The sequence below is a fragment of the Myotis myotis genome, unplaced genomic scaffold, assembly GCF_014108235.1.
Source record: "Myotis myotis isolate mMyoMyo1 unplaced genomic scaffold, mMyoMyo1.p scaffold_m19_p_4, whole genome shotgun sequence".
Taxonomy (NCBI): domain Eukaryota; kingdom Metazoa; phylum Chordata; class Mammalia; order Chiroptera; family Vespertilionidae; genus Myotis; species Myotis myotis.
Window position 1 is genome coordinate 109,440,382 of NW_023416346.1, and position 13,652 is coordinate 109,454,033.

Here is a 13,652-nt window from a genome sequence, read left to right on the forward strand (position 1 = left end):
CTGCCAAGCTTCTGATAATCATTTGAGATGCAAACAAAATCTTCTGGGTGATGTATTTTATTAAGTCTCTGAGGTGGAATTCATCTCCCTTTCTCCTTTGATGCCCCTGTAGCACTTTATATTAAGCTGTATTGTAGCATGTATCATATTGCATGATAATTATTTTTCCTCACTCCAATTATGACATCTGAAAGGCTAGGACCTTGTGTTATTGTGTATACCCTGTGTTAGAAATGTATTAAACTTCTATAAGAGATTTCAAATGAATTATTGTGACATATTATTTTGTTTTTAATAGACTTTATTTTTAGAGTAGTTTTAGATACAGCAAAATTGAGTGGAATGTAAGTACAGAATTTCCCATATACCCTTTGACCTAACACATGCATAACCTCCCCAATTATCAACATCATGCACAAGAATGGTGCATTCATTACAATTTATAAACCCACATTGGTATACCATTACCACCCAGATTCCATAGTTTGCATTAGGGTTCACTCTGGGAGTTTGTGGTATATTCTTAAAGCTGTATAGATAGTATTTTAATTGTCTTTAAGGAAAAAAATACATATTGAAAATTTTGAGATGTTTTGATGCAAGTATAGATTAAATAGATATTGGACTTAAAGAGTCAATTTTATCTTTAATGGATTCTTACATTTTCTAGGTAATAAAAATTTTTAATCAATAGTAATACAAATAATACAGACCTTTACAATAGATAGTAAGGGGTGTGTGTGTGTGTGTGTGTCCAACAAAGAAATTCCAATCCTACATGTTTTATCTCTGAAATTTGAAAACTAAATTAAGTATTTTCTTAATAAGACTTCAACAGCATAGGTAGAACCTGCATTTTAATGTGACTAATGATTACACGGAATTTGGATTTGGATTGCATTTAGTCCTCCTAAAATCTTTAGTCTCTTACCAAGCACTGAACCAGAAGTAAATCTTTTTAACTGTCAGTGGAATTCTATATAATCTTTGTTCGGGGTTTGGTGATGATATCTGTAGAGCAGCTTAATTTTTCAGAGTTAATCAGAAAGCTATCATAAGCTTCTTTCCTTCTCAGCAGGGCAAAACCTACAGTGATAGGACATGCTAGGCGACTCCCTTAGTGGGAAATGTCAAAAGGAGATGCCCCTACCACTTCCACAAAGCCAGGTGGCCTCTCTGGAAATGAGAATTTATTCAGCAAACTCAAGTCTAAACCAGAAAACTCAACAGATAAAAACCATTTAACAAGGATAACACACCAAATGTTCATAGCCAGAAGATGCAATTTACTCCCCAACCTCCCCCATCCAGGTGACAATATAGGGTTAGAGAGAAATTGTAAAAAGGGGAGTTTGGGGAATTCACAATTTTCTCACTGACCAGCAGTTGAAAAAGCACATCTTTAGGAAAGGTTCTCATTTGTTTTTCTATGTTTGATAGTGTTTTTGTTTGTGAATTTGTGTGTGATATTTAGTAAAGGAAGTTGCACAATATCTAAGATACATAGTAAACAAACATGTATTTTTTAACTATATATTTTTATTGATTTCAGAGAGGAAGGGAGTGGTAGAGAGAGATAGAAACATTAATGATGAGAGAGAATCATTGATTGGCTACCTCATAGAGTTCAAGCCCACAACCTGGTCATGTGCCCTGATTGGGAATTGAACTGTGACCTCCTGGTTCATAGGTTGACACTCAATCACTGACCAACACTGGTCAGGTCCAACATGTCTTTTTTTAAACTCCCTTTGAAATACTTGCTAAATTCTCTTTCTAGATTCTTATAACAAATCTAGAAGCCCGGTGCATGAATTTGTACACCAGTGAGGTCCCTCAACCTGGCCTGTGGGATCAGGCCAAAATCAGCTCTCTGACATCCCCTGAGGGGTCCCAGATTGTGAGAGCATGCAAGCCAGGCCGAGACACCCCACTGGTGCACAATCAGGGCCCGGGAGGGATGCAGGAGGTTGGCCGGCCGAGGAGGGACCATGGGAGGGCTCCAGGGCATGTCTGGCTCATCTTGCTCAGTATGGATCAACCAGACCCCAGCAGGAAGCTAACCCACCAGTCGCAGCACCTTCCCCCCCTGGTGGTCAGTGCACATCATAGCAAGCAGTTGAGCTGCCTTAGCATATCATTAGCACATTACACTTTGATTGTTTGAATGGATGACAGGACAATTGGACACTTAGCATATTAGGCTTTTACTATCTGTATATATAAAAAGTCAGTGTCCGTGACAACCATAACAACCAAATGACCGGTCCCCATGAGGGTGGGTTGGCAGGGCAGTGAACACAGCGAGCAGGGAGGTGAACGAGGTGAACAGTGTGGGCAGGTGGGCAGGGCTACGAGCAGTGGTGGGCTAACATGCATGATTTCATGCAATGGGCCTCTAGTATAGGATAAACAAAGGTCACATGTGCTAACAAGCTTTGCTTGCACATAGATAAAAGTATTTCACTTTTTAAAAACTTTTAGGTAATTATATCTTTAACATATATCTTAAATATTTTATAGATTCAAATAAGAAATAAAAAGTAATAAAGTATATTATCCAGAGACAAAACATTGACATTTGAAATAATCTTTTCACTTATTTATGGTATTAGCTACTTGTTTGAGATAAAGTAAACTTAATGAGGTCTAATGGGATACACAATTGGTTAAACTGGCTAGAATTGAATTTGATTTATATTTTCACTTTCTCCTAGACTTTGGAGTCAAATAGTAAATTATGAAATTGTGTGTATTACATTTTTATCATTCTATTTACAGTATCATAGCTGTCAAAATTTAGGATAGATAATATTTCTAGTTACCTTTTCTCAGAGAATAAACATGTGTTCAAATGCATTTCAGCATTTTAATTATGTTAATAGGAATAAGAGAAAATATAGTACAAAGCTCAGAATATTTTATTTCAGAGAGGATGACTGATATTTTCCCAATGTAATGAGAGTGGAATTTTTTGTCTTTGTAATATTTCATATGGCACTCTAAATAAGGAAAAATATACTTTCACCTCTATTATGAAAATTAGAAACAGAAACAAATAGTTTTATTATTGTTATTATTAATAAGACTATGTTAAGGTTGATATGGTACTTTCCACTATATGAATCATTTTCACATATCATAATTGATTTGATCATAATAGCTACCACCACCTCTCAGAATAAGCCAGGCATTAGAGGATGAAAAACATAATACAAGTGGCACATGGAATTGAAGAATTTATGGCACTTGAAATATGTGTCCTAAGACCATGTACTTAACATCTCTGAGTCTCAACTTTCTTATGCAAAGAATGGGAATATTAATACTGGCTTTATGGAGGGATTGGAAGGGTTCAGTGAGGAACTGTTTTAAAGCCCTGACATAGTGCAGATGCTTAATACCCATAACTCCAATTTCCTTTTTAAATTTATTAACCTAAGGGAATTGACTTTAATGATCATTAAGGACCAAGGGGTAATTTAGCCTTCACTTAAATGTTGATCAGACTCCTCACCAAGCCACCTGAGACAAACATATAATCTATAAAAATAGAGAAACCTACTAAATCTAGACAAGAGCTATATTTTCTCCCCCCTCCCCCTTCCTCTCCTAGCAAGATGGCCACTTCTGAGCCAAGGCTCGGAATAGGATAAGGCAAGTGAGATGCTTGCTTCCAGTATAAAATGCAAAGGGGTACCTAAAAATACAGTAATTAAGGTAACATTTTAGTTCAACATTTTCAAAATCAACATAAATGTAAAACAGTTCATGGTGAGCAAAATGTCAGCATTTTAGATAAATACATATCTGATTTTGCACTTGAGCCACTCACCACACACATCTCATTCTAATCTCTACCTGGCCATGCAGTGTAAAGACTAGGACATTGTCAATTTTGTCTACCTATGTGATTCTCCATCACATCTGCCAGTGTCCCCCAACCTGTGATTAAAAAAATACCCTGCTAGCATTCCCTGATTAAAAAAAAATGTATCAGATATATATGCCTCAACAATGTTTGTTCGTGTTTTAGTGTAGCAGTTAAAAGTGTAGAGTTCTACAGTCTGGATTTGAGTTCATTCTCTACTAATTAGTGGATGTCTGACCTTGGGCAAATTATTTAGATTCTCTGAGCCTCAGTTTCTTCATCCACAATATGGGAATAATAGTACTTATGCCACAGGACTATTGTGAAAACATTTAATTTGGTGCATAGGGCGTGCATAACACTTTGTGTTTATTTTCATATTTACATGTTATTAAAAGGATATGTGGCACCAATGGAATATTATGCAGCTGTGAAAAAGAAAGAACTCTTATCAATTGTGACAGCATTGATGGGCCTATAGAGTATGATGCTAAGTGAAGTAAGCCAGTCAGAGAAAGATAAGTGTCAAATGATCTCACTCATATGTTGAATCTAATGAACAAAATAAACTGATAAACAAAATAGATCCAGACATATAAGCATGGAACAGACTGTTGAATCTCAGAGGGAAGCAGAGGAGAAAAGATTAACCAAAGAACTTCTATGCATATATGCATAACCCATGGACACAGATAACAGAGTGGTGAAGGCCTGGGATAATGGTGGAGGGCAGGCTAGAAGAAGTGAATAGGAGGAAAAGGGGGACAGATATAGTACTCTCAACAATAAAGATTTATTTAAAAAGGATATGTGGCACTTGCTTTCTTTTATGCAATATCATCTCCTAAAATTAATCTTCAGGTTTTGGTGTAGCAATAGCTCCCTTATTTCCACTACTATACAGATAATTTAATTATTCATTCTCCTGCTAGAGGGCTTTTGGACTGCTTGCAGATTTTTTGTTTATTTGTTTATTTTGGTATTTTGAACAGAGCTGCTATGGCCACTCTTGTACTTGTTTCCTGGTACAAATATGACTCAATTTTTTATGCCATAAATGAATACCTCAAGATTTTACCATGCTATGCAATGAAATACAAAGTCTATACCCATCAATTCCAATACTTAGCTCTTATTTAGCCAGAACTATCTGTTACTGATTAACAGTTGCCATAAGGATGAATTTGCTGTGCTGGTCCCCTCAGAATCTTTTTCTGTGAGTCCCTCGGTGCTCTTGCTCTCAGAATCTGGTGTGTACTCAGCTAACTGCTTTTTTTATTTCTAGGATTTTATTGCTTGTTTTAAAGTCTTTCCACTCGGAATCCTTACCTGTTCCTCCCGATGGTAGTTGGATGGCTCTTTGTCTCTAACCTGAGGGTTCAGCATCTCACTTTGCTCAATGAGGACAAATATCCTTGTTCTCTGTTGTCTGTGTTCTGATAATGACACTTGATAGGCGTTTGTTCATCCTGTTTTGAAGAAAGAAGCTTTTTTTGGTTGCAGTTTGTCACAATCTTAGTTTGAGTTTCTTCAAAAGCCAAATCTGGGACTAGGATTAAGGAGAAAGAAGTTCATTTGGTAGCTGATCAGAGGAAACCCAAGCTGGAGAGCAGGGGAAGAGAGGAGAAAGGGAACAAATACTGAGTTACTGAGTTGGCTACCACTGTGTGGAATTGTTGCTCAGTCCTCTGAGGAATGCTGGAGAATGCACTTATAGTTGTCCCACTGAAGGACATGAGGATTGGGACTATGTCTGTCATTTCTGTGCCCCCTTGATTGAGAGCTGCCAAGAGACATCATCTGTGGAGGCTGAGTGAGTTTCCATGACTTTGCAGACAGTCTTGAGGCAGTAACACTGAGAGATACGGGGTGGGGGGGTGGGAGGGGGTGGGGTTTGAATGGTGAGCCTTTAGTGTGCTTGGAAGACTGCCCTTCACCATGCTGATTAAAATAGGCCAATAAAATGGGGTGCATGGAATCTGCTGCATAGTTCAAACTGGATTTCCCAATTATCTAGTTCCATGTTCTTTGTGGAAAATATTTCCCAAGAAGATCCAGTGTAGCTCTGGCTCATTGCTATGTGATCCTTCACTCCTAGGATCATGTGGCTTATTTTTTCAGGCATTCCTTTAGTATATGAAAGCCCTATAACCTCTTTTCCTTGATATAAATAAGAATTGAATCATGCATATTCATTTTATTTTAGTTTTTATTGCATTTATTGGGGTGACATTGGTTCACAAAACCATACAGGTTTCAAGTGCACAACTCAAGAAAACATCATGTGCACACTGCATCCTGTGCCCATCACCCCAAACAAAGTCTCTGCCCCCATGTATCTCCCCTTGCCCACTTCTACCTCCCCCCACTCCCCTTTCCCTCTGGCTACCACCACACTGTTGTCTGTGTCTCTGTGTTATATATATGTTTTTATACAAGTTCATTTTAAATTCAGCTTGATGTTATTCACATAGCAAGCACTCAATAAATACTTCTTAAAGGAATGAGTTTGAAATGCCTTTCTGTATTCTGGAGACACGTATTAGCTGTAATAGAGCCTTCCGCACGAAGACTGTTTCCTCAAAGTTGCAATGTGACTGACAATAATATATAAAGCTAAAAGCTTCAAGGAAAATGTTGCCAGAGGTCATTTTTAAACTAGAGGAACAATCATTTTTCATGATCAGCTACCCCTACTCCCTCCCCACGGAATCAGCCTCTGGTCTGCTTTGATTATTAAACTATTTTTTTCAGTGCAAAAAACTGAAAACAGAAAGGGGGAGAATTTCCAGAGGAAAGAACTACTGTGGCAGGATAATAAGAAGCTAGGAAAATTCCTGGGCAAGCGGGAGGCTCTCCGGTAACACTACTTTCCTTTTAGTTGGTAGTTATTATCTTAACTTGATCATGCAAACATATATTTATCTTAAAATATTTTTATTACATGGGGATAAAATAATATGTACAATATCTTATTTAAATAATAAAATAAACTTTTTAATTTCAAATATCCTCAGCAATTTGAAGCCACCTATGAGCCACTCCTCAGTTCCATCACTTCCCCATTAATAGCGATAATCACACTCTTGAATTTTTCTTTGCTTTATAGTCTTGCCATATATGCATGTATTGCTAAATAATAAATTGTTTTGTTCTGCAAGCTTTTGAACTTCATATAATTGGAATCATATTGCGTCTATTTTTGTGTGACTGCTTTTTCAATCAGCATTATGTTGCTGAGATTCATCTACGTCAGTGAGTAGAGCTGTACTGTAGTTCATTTATTTTCACTGCCATATTCCATTGGAGGCATAAACCACCATATATTTATACATTATGCTGTTGATAGATGTTTCCAGTTTTATTGTTTTCCTATTATAAACAGTGCTCCTTGTATATACCAAGGAGTAGGGTTGTTGGCTCATAGGGTTCATTCCTGTACCCTCAGATACACTCCTTACTCCTTTACCTGCTTTGCTGGGTGCCAGTGGGACATTGAGCCTTGTAAGCTAAGTGCTAGGTTTCCTTGACACTTGGCTTCCAGCTGTTTGGCTTAGGGCAGAGGATTGGAGAGTTAAAGACCCCCCGGGTACTTCTCTCTCTTCCTTTGTGCCTCAGGCAGTATCTTTGGCAACAGATGTCTAGTCTTTGTGTTTCTAGCTCTAGCCAGATAGGCCCCGCCAGGGGCTCCTGCTTCCACTGGATGAACTCATGACCATGTCAGGAAGGAAAAATAATTTTCCCTCTACCCTTCTAGGTTTCTGGCTAAGTCCCATTTATTACAAAAATACATTAACAGAAGAAAACCAATCAGAAGCTTAATAACATGCATACCTCCTGTATACATGGGAGAGACCTAGGAAAACTGAGTCATTCCTTGAAATAGTCCAAAACACCACCTTAAATATCATCTCCAACTAAAAACAAAGAAGATCGGGGGGTAGGGGAAACCAGTTATGGGAGGATATCAGGCAAAGCACAGTAAACAAGGTTAAGGTTATTATGCAAATTTAAGCCATTACCTCCTCAATTGATAAATCCATGAATTGGAAGAATCAACATAGTTAAAATGGTCATATAACTCAAAGCAATATACAGATTTAATGAAATCCCCATCAAAATCCCAATGACATTTTTTAAAGAAATAGAACAAGCCTGGCTGGGGTAACTCAGTGGTTGAGTGCCTGCCCATGAACCAACAGGTCACCAGTTCAATTCCTGGTCAGGGCACAATACCCAGTTTTGGACTCGAACCCCAGTAGGGAGTGAGCAAGAGGTAGCCAATTGGTGATGTTCTCTCTCATCATTGATGTTTCTATCTCCCTCTCACTCTCCCTTCCTCTCCCCCAAACAATTAAAAATATTATAAAAAAGGAAATAGAACAAAAAAAAATTCATCAGCTTTGGATGGAACCACAAAAAGTCCTGAATAGCCAGAGCAATCCTGAGAGGAAAACAAAAAGCAAAAACACAAAGATGGAGGTATCACACTACCTGATTTCAAATTATACTGCAGAGCAACAATAATAAAAACAGCATGGTATTTGCAGAAAAACAGAAACACAATAGAACAAAATTGAGAGCCCAGAAATAAAACTACATGTATATGGGCTAATATCTTTTTTTTAGTTACTATTTTCATTTTTTTAATGAAAGTAAAAAAAAAAAAATGAAAGTATTACATATGTAATGTAATACTTTTTCCCCTCATTGACCCCTTCTAGCCCACCCCTGCCCATGCCCCAGGTCTTCACCACTCTGTTGTCTGTGTCCATGGGTTATGCATATATGCATACAAGTTCTTTGATTGATGACTTCTGTCTGAGTTGAGTATATGGGGCGTCCCTTGAGATAAACTTAACTGTGCAGGTGTTCAGACATTAAGCAGTTGCTAGCGAAGAGACTAAGCAAGCAGGACCGAGGGTAGGCATTATTATCTGACCTTATATTAATATAGTTAAGACTGCCAAAGGAATTAAGCCACACAAGAATATGCAGTTGCAAATCACACAGCACATTTTATTACTTGCAAGGTTCCTGGTGCTGTGGCCTCAGACTTAACGGGATCTCCAGGGAAGAGTGGCGTTCTTTGCGGGCAGTGGCGGATCCATCTTTGGATGGCTGGCCATCTGGTTGGGTCGAGTCAGTGGGAGGAAGGCAACCAAAGTCTTATGATAAGAGGTTTGGCTGTTCTTCTGCCGTGGAGCAAGGCAGCGTGGAGTGTGGATCAAGAGAGGATGATCGATGTCTGAAGTCAGGACCCGTTTTTAAGCCTGTTCTGATCCACGGCAGTCCAGGTGGCTATCAGTAACATACCTCATCACACAAGTGTTAATCAGAGTACAAGCTGAAGTGAGATGCTCTGATACTTGTTTTTCTCAGACTGGCTTATTTCCCTTAGCATACCAGTAATACTCTCCAGGTCCCTCCATATCTCAAAGGTTAAGAAATCCTTCTTTTTAACTGCTGCATAGTATTCCATGGTGTAAATGTACCACTGCTTTTTTATCCACTCATCTACTGATGGCACTTGGGCTATTTTCAGATCTTAGTTATTGTCAATTGTGCTACAATGAACATAGGGGTGCATACATTCTTTCTGATTGGTATTTCGGGTTTCTTAGGATATATTCCTAGAAGTGGGATCACTGGGTCAAATGGCAGTTCCATATTTAATTTTTTTGAGAAAACTCCATAATGGAGTTTTCAATAATGGCTGCACCAGTCTGTAGTTCCACCAGCAGTGTACTAGGGTTCCCTTTTCTCCATATCCTCACGAGCACTTGTCATTTGTTGGGTTATTTTTATGGTAGCCATTCTGACAGGTGTGAGGTGATACCTCATTGTCATTTTAATTTGAATCTCTCTGATAATCGGAGGCTTTGAGCATGTTTTCATATGTCTCTTGGCCATTTGTATGTCCACTTTGGAGAAGTGTCCATTTAGGTCCTTTGTTCATTTTTTAATTGGATTATTTATCTTTTGTTGAGTTGTATGTGTTTTTTATATATTTTGGATATCAACCCTTTATCAGATGTCTCATTGCCAAATAGGGTCTCTCATACAGTGAGCTAACCTTTGGTTTTGTTGATGATTTCATTTGTTGCGCAGAAGCTTTTTATTCTGATGTAGTTCCATTTGTTTATTTTCTCCTTAGTCCCCTTTGCCCTAGGAGATGTATCTGTAAAGATATTGCTGTAAATGTCTGAGATTTTGCTGCCTATGGTTTCTTCTAGGATTTTTATGCTTTCAAAACTCACATTTAGGTCTTTTATCTATTTTGAGTTTATTCTTGTGTATGGTATAAGTTGGTGGTCTAGTTTCTTTTTTTTTTTTGCATATATCTGTTCAGTTTTCCCAACACCATTCATTGAAGAGACTTCCTTGACTCCATTGTATGCTCATGCCTCCTTTGTCAAATATTAATTGAGCTTAATGGATTGGGCCAATTTCTGGGGTCTCTGGTCTGTTCCATTGATCTATATGCCTGTTCTTTTGCCAGTACCAGGCTGTTTTGATTACAGTGGCTTTGTAGTATAACTTGATATTGTGATTCCTCCAACTTTGTTCTCCTTTCTCAACATTGCTGTGGCTATTTGAGGTCTTTTTTGGTATAATATAAATTTTTGGAGTGTTTGTTCCAGATAGATCTATGAACTATGCCATTGGTATTTTATTTGTTAATATATGTTTTTATTGATTTTTTAAAAATAGATGAAGGAGGAAGAATAGAAAGATAGAAAAATCAATGAGAGAACATTGATTGGCTGCCTCCTGCATGCCCCCCTCCTGGGGATGGACCCTGCAGCCTGGGCATGTGCCCTGATTGGGAATCCAGCCAGTAACCTCCTGGCTCATTTGTCAATGCTCAACCACTTAGCCACACCAGCTAGACTGCCATTGGTATTTTAATAGGGATTGTGTTGAATATTTAGATTGCTTTTGGTAGTATAGACATTTTAATAATGTTAATTCTTCCAACCCATTAACATGGCATATGCTTCCACTTGTTTGTTTGTATCTTCCTCTATTTATGTTTTCAATGTCATGTAATTTTCAGAGTACAGGTCTTTTACCTCCTTGGTTAAGTTTATTCCAAGGTATCTTGTATCTTGTTTTTTGTTGTTTTTTAAAATGGTAAATTGATTTTTTTTTTTTTTTTTTTTTTTTTTTTTTTTTTTTTTAGTTTCTCTGAGTGTTCATTATTGGTGTATAAAAATGCCATCAATTTCTGGGTGTTAATTTTGTATCCTGGTACTTTGCCAAGTTCATTTATTAAATCTAGTAGTTTTTTGGTAGAGTCTTTAGATTTTTCTACATACAATATCATGTCATCTGTGAATAATGACCATTTTACTTCCTCCTTTCCAGTTTGGACACTCACCCAATAAAATTTTGCAACGGAATGTATTATTCTGTTTTGCCTGGGGTTCTCAGGGATTTTTAAATGACTACCAGCGCTTAGGGCCCACCCTGATTGTATTAGTCTGAAGTTGGCAGGTGTTTCTAATAGTCAGGGAAGTTTAAGAACCACCAGATAATGTGATACAGTCTCAAGAGATCTACATGCAGTTCAGCCAACCATGCCCTGTATTTTTTTTTAAGCCATCACCTTTCTTTCACAGTTTAAAGAAATCTGGCCTCTGGTCCTAGATTATCTGGAAAATTTTCTCAACTCATCACTCCGCTAGCTATAACAGCATGAGAAGTATTACACTATCATTTCTGTGAAAAAGTACTGTACAGCTTTATCATTATTATTTTTATTTTGTCTAGGGCCTCTGGCCATTTAAAGAGGAAGGGAGAGAGGGAGGGGGAGGGGCAGGAGGCTCAAGAAGCAGAGGATCCCTGAGACCAGTCCCGGGCCCTACCCTCCACGCTGGTCACAGTCATTGAAGCAGTGGCAGCATGCCCTGTGCCAGGCAGGGGGCCCCCGCCTTCAGGCTGCCTGCGGGGGTGGGGGCCCTGTTACACAGTTCCCCATAAGGGCAGGTAAAGGTGAGGCTGTAGGTGACGCTCTGATAGGTGACAGGCTCTTCAAGGAGACCATATGAACTGATGTCCATGGTGCCTTTGTTGATGATGGGGCTCAGGCCAGGGGCCTTCCTTCGCCCATGAGGCACTCCTTGTCATCGCCACAGGTCATGGGGATGCCAGGGTAGTTGGAGGAGTCGGTCAGCTCACAGAAGATGCAGTCCATGGCGCCTGGCCTGACCAGGGGCAGAGCCATCACCAGGAGCAGTAGGCAGCCTAGGACCATGGTGGCCTGGTGGCGGTGGGCCTCCCGGAACTGCTGAATGACACTCCGCACGTCCACGAGACTTCTGCCCCTGGTTCTGGCCTCCCGGGGTCAGCACTTGGAGTGTCCTCAGTTCCCAGCGCTCCGTGTCCCTCTCAGGGGCTTCTTCCTGACCACAGCTCCCGAGTCCCAGGGTCTCTGAAGCTTCCCCGGGACAGAGACAGTCAGTGGCTGCTGCCCCATGAGAGTGTTTGTGGAGTGGAATGGGGTGACCTCACAGACCCCTCAGGGTTCCACTGGCCACTCTGGGGGTGAAGTCATGGGTGGGGGAGGGGTGTCACAATCTGAAGGGCAGGTTGGCCCACTGACCTGCCAGGGAGTGAGGTCATTACCACCCCATCTATGTAATGACCGGTGGTCGTAATCCAGCATCTAGAAGGGTTCCAGAATCTGGAAAAGGCACTGTTTGTAAATGATTAAAGAGTCCAGAAATAACACATAGTTTTGTAAGGCATTATGGGGAGCCAGAGACTTAGCTAAAGGAACTAAGTTCTCCCTTGTCTCAGGACCCTTTGCTTTTTATTAACACAAATTGTCCTAAGGCAAGGTAGATATACATCAAAGGCCAGGGTTTAATATAGAGAATCCATTGTCAGATTGGAGGAATTGCCTTCGGCTGTTCAGGTGTTTGGCCAGCAGGAGGCAATAACATGTAGATTGAAATGCCCTTAGCTGTCTGGCAACAAGCAATCATTTATGCATCCTTTTCAGGTTTGCGGAAATGCCCTCAGCCATTTCCAGATGATTCAGTCCTGCTGACATGCTGGAATTGGTTTCCAGCACAATCCACCCAACACTTGCCATCCTCACCACCCAGCTCTGCTGGGTGCCGGGTGCTGCTCCTGCCCAGCGCCCATGGTGAGCATGTTTCTCAGATGGGCAAACCAAGGCTCAGAGGAGAAAGTGAAATGTCCAAAGCCTTAGAGCTAGGATTAGAGCCAAGTTTATTTAATTCCAAAGAGGGCATTTATTGAGCACCTGCTGTGTGCAAGACCAGTGCTAGATGCGTTAAATAGCAACAAATTTGATGACAGGACTCAAAAGGGCAAAACTCACCACATCTCCCAGGCTTCTAGCACTGGACAGGGTGCCAGGCACCGTGCAGGGAGCTCCACCTATGTTCTCCAGTTGGAATCTTTCTACCTATTAGCTCCATTTCTCAGATGAGCAAACAGGTACACGGAGCAGGCACAGCCAGAGCACGGCACATAGAGAGCTTAACAAATGAGGGTCATTATAGGAAGCAGCTGAGTCTCAAAACAGTCCCCGTGGGTGTCAGAAAATGAACTCTCTCTCTTTCCAGAGGGGGAAACTGAGGCATCCCTCAATGGGAACAGGCAGAGCCCAGGTTTAAACTCAAATCTGAGTCCAGATGATAATTTAAGTATCTTAATGTGTTGTCCTCATGGGGTAGGTACCTTGGTGGTTCCCATTCTACAGATGTGTATTTTGAGGCCAGAAGGTGGCAGGATTTTCTTTTAA

At 39.9% G+C, this 13,652-nt stretch overlaps 1 pseudogene; it reads right to left on the bottom strand.

Annotated features, from left to right (window-relative positions):
* Positions 1 to 11,760: 11,760 nt before the first annotated feature.
* On the bottom strand, positions 11,761 to 12,131 carry LOC118653364 (annotated as a pseudogene).
* Between the last annotated feature and the right edge of the window lie 1,521 nt (positions 12,132 to 13,652).